Source organism: Argopecten irradians, chromosome 13, assembly GCF_041381155.1.
Source record: "Argopecten irradians isolate NY chromosome 13, Ai_NY, whole genome shotgun sequence".
NCBI classification, from domain to species: Eukaryota; Metazoa; Mollusca; class Bivalvia; order Pectinida; family Pectinidae; genus Argopecten; species Argopecten irradians.
The window spans coordinates 25067202-25073168 of NC_091146.1; the positions used below are offsets into that span (position 1 = coordinate 25067202).

A 5967-nucleotide genomic window follows, 5' to 3' on the forward strand; every position below is an offset into this window, starting at 1 on the left:
GAAATTTGGAGAGTGAAATTACAGAGTTGAAAGCCAAGAAACACCCTTTAACTATTAACCAGATCATTGAATTTGAAAGCAAGGTAATTAAAAAAACAATTAACTTCCTTGAACTGAATTAATTTTGGAAGTGAAATATTGAAAAAAATGAATTTTATATAAAAAAATCAAGTCGAAATTCTTAGAAGGTTTTTGCATGTTATCTATAGATGCTGATGTATACATCCCTCAAAGCAGAGAAGTTCCTTATTATTGACGCCACCCTCAAAAGTTCCCCCTGAACTATGTCGATGGATGGACACCAACTTTGATTTTAAGGGAAGACCAGCTACTCATGTGCCTCATGAAGCTAAATATGAACAGCCCCCTTCTTGACCTAGCTGAGCGCTTTTGCACAAGCAAAGCTACTGTACACAACATTGTAATTACTCACATATTTGCACTACATGAAGTTTTTTTTGAGGGAATGATGGAAGGTAATATTCCATCTTTGATTAACTGTAAAGCCTCTATGCCTGCTAGCTTTGGGGACTTCAGTTCCTGTCGACTGGTCATCGATGCTACAGAAGTGTCGCAAGATGTACCAGGACAGGACATGAAGGCCCAAGCACAGACATACAGTGCATATAAGAATAGGCACACAGTGAAGTCTGTTACAGGTGTTGCCCCAAATGGTGCTGTTGTTTATGTCAGTAAACTATACCCTGGAAGTACATCAGATGTTGCCATTGTCGAGCATAGCAATATGCTATCTGAGTTATCTCCAGGTGATATGATACTGGCAGATAAGGGCTTTACAATCTACTCCCTGCTCCCTCAAGGTGTGCATCTAAATATACCACCTTTTTTGAAAGACAAAGACCAGTACACCCCTGCAGAGGTTCAAATGTGCAGGAAAATAGCAAGATCTAGGATACATGTTGAGAGAATGAATGAGAGGATTAAGAATTTTGAAATCCTCTCACACATCCCCCAACAATTTCGCCATATCAGTACTAAGGTCTTTCAGGTTTGCTCAATGCTGGTCAATTTCCAAGAACCAATGATAGCTGAAATTGCAGAAAACTGCACTTTCACACACCAGTAATTATATATAAGCTACAACTTTCTATGTGATTTCCACTATGCAATGTGATAACTAATAATATGATCAAAATATGACAATTGTTTCGGTAGATAGAAACATCAAATCTGAGTGTGATTTCATCATGCTTATCTAGAAACGAAATTGAGAGTTTTGTCTACATTTCCATAAAAAACAAGTTATGTGATAAATAGAGGAATTTGTTTGATAATACATTTGTTTGATTTGTTACATAATCACGAGTGTAAGACTGTATCACATAACTTTTAACAATAGAAATATCAGATTTGATGTTTGCATCTACTGAGACAATCATGTGACATCATACATGTATATACGGTAGACTATGACGTCAAAACTACATGCGACATCATTACAATTGTCTGAAGATATATTATTTCATGGCAGTATAACACGCTGGACAGGCCAATGAGTTATGTGATAAATATAGAATCTTGCACTCGCGGCTACTTTATGAAATTTATCAAACTGGTTAAGTAATTTGATATTCCACTCGCCAAAAGGTTTGTGGCATATCAAATTATTGAACTTCTTTAATAAATTTAATTCACATTACATCGCCACTCATGTAAGATCCTCTATGTATGTTTCTGTACTTATTTTTGAATAAATGGAATGATGACTCCGAAGTAAAATTCCAAAAGTTTCTCCATGTTTGGAGACCAGGAGTCATCCTGCATAACCCTAATGATTGCGATGTCTTTTAATGTCCACACCACGAAGTCACAGGCAGACTTTCTCAATATATGGAGTTGTCCTTGAATCTGATCGTAGTATGGGTGGTCTTCTTTTAGTTTATACCGCGATCGTCCATCATATTCTTGGATTTCTTTAAAAGAAAAAAAACTTAATTACTAATGCATAACTACACAACAACTTTTTAAGGATCATATATACAATATATTCCAATATAAATGATAAACATAATAAATATGTGTGGAAATTAATTGTTCTCGAGAATTCAATGATTACTTTTTATTTTAAAAATAGAAATTATCTTTTAAACTACATGTGTTCCTTTTATCAGAAATATTCTTAAGTGAGTATCGACCTTGGACCACACCTGCCTAGCAAAGGAAAGACACGTTATTATGTGACTTCCCAAGATACAAATTTATGTTGGTTACATCAGGTTATTTTTAGCAAAATCATTATTTGGCTACAGGCAGAATGAAAAATAACTTAAGGCAAATCCTATCATTATTTCTCCAAATTGTTTTTGTAGACTTATGATTTATACCTAAACAAAATCCTTTGACAGATGATATTGCCTCAGAAATTGTCATATTGCGTGCACTGAAAGCTGATGTGTAAAGCCTCCACAGCACTGCCCAGTTCAGCAACCTGGTGATGGTAATTATGGGATACTGGACGGCAGATGATACCATCAGGGCTTGCTCCAAGAACACCACTGTCATCTAGCCAAATACCTAAAATATACAAATGTAGAATGTATGTTAAGAATAAATCAGAGAGATAGATTGAATAAACCTAGAAGGCATGCAGTTTCTACAACAATATGAAATATAAATAATTTCTGCTAAGTACTGTATATGGTATATACATGTATAGTGTCCTTCAGGAGCTTTTGCTACAAGCAAAAGAATTGTCAAAAAGGAAAATGTGATTTTATTATAGATCCATTTTAATAAAAAATGTGACAAATATTTTTTTATATATGTATTTCATAATTCTGCAGTGGCCCACCAAAGTCAATGCAACAAACCAAAGTTTTTTTTTAAATCCCTATGGCTGGAATTCATGAAAATATTGTATTACAAGTCCAATTAAATCTGATAATTCTTTTTACTTACACTTCAATTTGATAACATTTTTTTACTTACCTGTGTCCTTAACAACTGCATCTCCAAAGGAACAGTACCTTTCCTTGGCAACTTTTTCATTAGTTGTGCCCCAAATAATAGCGTCCTTGGTAGTAAGGTTATATGAAGACAACAGTTTTTTTAACAGTGATGGTGGAAATCTGAAAAAAAGAAGAAAAGATAAAAAAAAAGAGGAATAAAAAATCTTTCTCAGTCTGTCTTTTATATTACAGTATCATATCATATTTATATAGGCATTTTGTATAGGTATGACAAAGCTATTCATTTCAGTGCATTTCCTTCTAATTATAATCATTCTGCATAAACGTTTGACCAAAATTATCACACCAACCTATTTCTCCAGGAAGCCAGTGCTACTCCAAAGTTAGAAGCAGTCAGTCGATGTTTTCTGGCAAGAGACCAAAGATGGTTATTCCTTTGGCCTTCTGTAACTGCTGCTACCTGTAATTTAAAGAAAATGTAAACTTGGTTTTATCTTTGCCTTAAATCTTTGTTAAGAAAGCAAGTTTATGGCCTGACGAAACTTTCCTCTGTCTTTGATGAGATTTTTACATGTACAAAACAAATGCTTTATTGGAAATGTCTACATTTGTATAATTAAACTGGAAGCATCTTTTATCTTCTAATTACATAATTATCCTATGATATTTTTAGTTTTTGAAAATACTTCGTCATACATTCATTACATTGTGTATATTCAATTCTTAATTCATCAGATGTTTAAAATGCTAATCATAAATTTGTTTTGTTATATACCACAGTTATATTTCAATCCTATCTATTAGGTAATTAGGTAACTATAAGTGTTTGTTATCCTATATTGTTTCAAACCTGCTTTATCTGGTCCTGGGAAACAACAAGCTTTGATTTCAACCAGCCGATCTTATCAATTGCACTGGCATAGTCCTGGGTCAGCAAAAGATCCTCAATACAGGGAATAGACAGTTTGGGGGCAGGTGGCTCATCAGAGATAATCCAGTGCATTGCTGAATTTTTTTTATAATAATCTATAATTACTTACTATGAAATGCATCAATTAAAACTTTCTGTCTTCATTATCTCTATATGAATGAGAAAAACTTCAAATATTACATTAAAATTTAATGTAATATTTAAATACTTTCAAATATTTTATAATTATGACATGTCTTAAAAGTAGTGATAAAAAGATACGTACCATATTTAGCGTAATAAGTGCCTAGGGTGCTTAAAAACTGGTAACAAAGGGGCGCTTACAGTATTAATATATAGATATATAATGAACCAAAAGATAAACACGTCAGCCATATTTAAACTCTGTCTGTACTCATGACACATATTGCATTAATCTGTTACAGTACTTATGCATATGCCTTTTATTATTTGAGATGCATTATGATGTTGTGATTCCAATGTGAAACACTTAAGTTCAAATGGAATACAATGTGCTGATGTCAGAAGCATCACACATTATAAAAAATATATATTGTTTATACAACCTCAACTTCGGAAAAAGGGAGTGTCACTTATTGGGAGAGGGGCACTAATTATGGCGAATATGGTACTTTATTAAATTGATAACCTTTTGTCTTTTCATTACTATGTTTCCTGTTTCTTGTAAAGTTTGGCAGAAAATAAACTTTCAAGCATCTTTTATATTGTATGCTCGAGCTCTTTTCTGACTCTTCAAATGAAATTAAACAACCATATACCAGGAACATAAATTTGTTGATAAAACTGGAAAAAATTAACAGAACAGTGAAACGGGAACTGTACAAGTCATTCTCCCTCAATTGAGAAGTGTGTGTGTATATGTTGTATGATAAATATCATATTATACATGCATGTATGCAGTAATGGGAAATATTAAATCAATATTACCCCATACACTTTAACAATAATACACCAACTGCATTACACAACAACATATAAAATTTAATTTAAAATAACAAAAAAAAAAAAAAAAAAAAAAAAAAAAAAAATGAAAGAAAAATATAATGAATGAACATGTTTAACCACTTAATAAAGTGACCTGAAAATTGACCCAGTTCTCTCAATTTTCCACATAGAAATGCAACGTCTTCCTTTTCAACTGTTCTTGAGATAGCCCTGATAGAAGAATTATGCAATGCACACAATAACTGTAATGTTTCATTTATATCTATATAGTGTGATGTAATGTTATATTGATTTTAATTTCCTATTGAGTGATACAAACCAGAAAGTTGCAGTAAGACATACTCATGCCTTAATTCCTGTATGTATGTATCGAGATACAGATATTTCCTTTTTAATGACTGCATGAGCATGCATATAATAGGATGAGTGTAAAAATGTGTACTAAAATTAGGTTAATGTTATCCATCAATCTACCTACATGTACATATTAACTTATGTATACCTGTAATTGGCTAGTTTGGCCGGAGTTGGGAAAAGTTCCTCCATTGTCAGAGTTTTCCTGGGTGGGGCACTCTTAGGATGCTGTATCCAGGACGCCCTGACATCCGTTTTACTAACATTCTTATACCTGCAATAAATATACATGCATGTATGTATTTTTTATCAATTCTGTAAGTTTTTAAATTATCTGCATGAATTACAACTGTTCTATAACGCTTATATAAAATTATCTTACTGAAGCTGTAAAATTTCCACTCTACATATGTATATAAAAGCATATCCTTGTATTTAGTATACATGTATATATTTTTTTTACAATACATACAAAGTAATCAACCCAAATTTATCTCGACCAGTGACACCAGAGTTCGAAAATGATCAATAGCTTATAATGACATGTACACGTTTTGATTATACATGACAGTTACACAAAACAGTACATCGTGTGAATATTTGTATATCCATAACACACAAGCACACTAACAATTTATGAAGTTGCATGTCTTCAATATTGCAATAATAATCTAAATTTTTCATTACCCATATAACAGAAGGGAAGCTTTGTGGTGACACTTGTCTTTGCCATTCACACAATCGCACATGCTGTCAGCAACAGTGTGATTATCTCCAAGTGTAACC

At 32.7% G+C, this 5967-nt stretch overlaps 2 pseudogenes; one reads left to right on the plus strand and one right to left on the minus strand.

Annotated features, from left to right (window-relative positions):
* The first annotated feature begins 209 nt into the window (after nt 1–209).
* On the plus strand, nt 210–1117 carry LOC138306721 (uncharacterized; annotated as a pseudogene).
* A 584-nt stretch (nt 1118–1701) lies between these two features.
* Nucleotides 1702–5453, minus strand: LOC138305746 (uncharacterized; annotated as a pseudogene).
* Between the last annotated feature and the right edge of the window lie 514 nt (nt 5454–5967).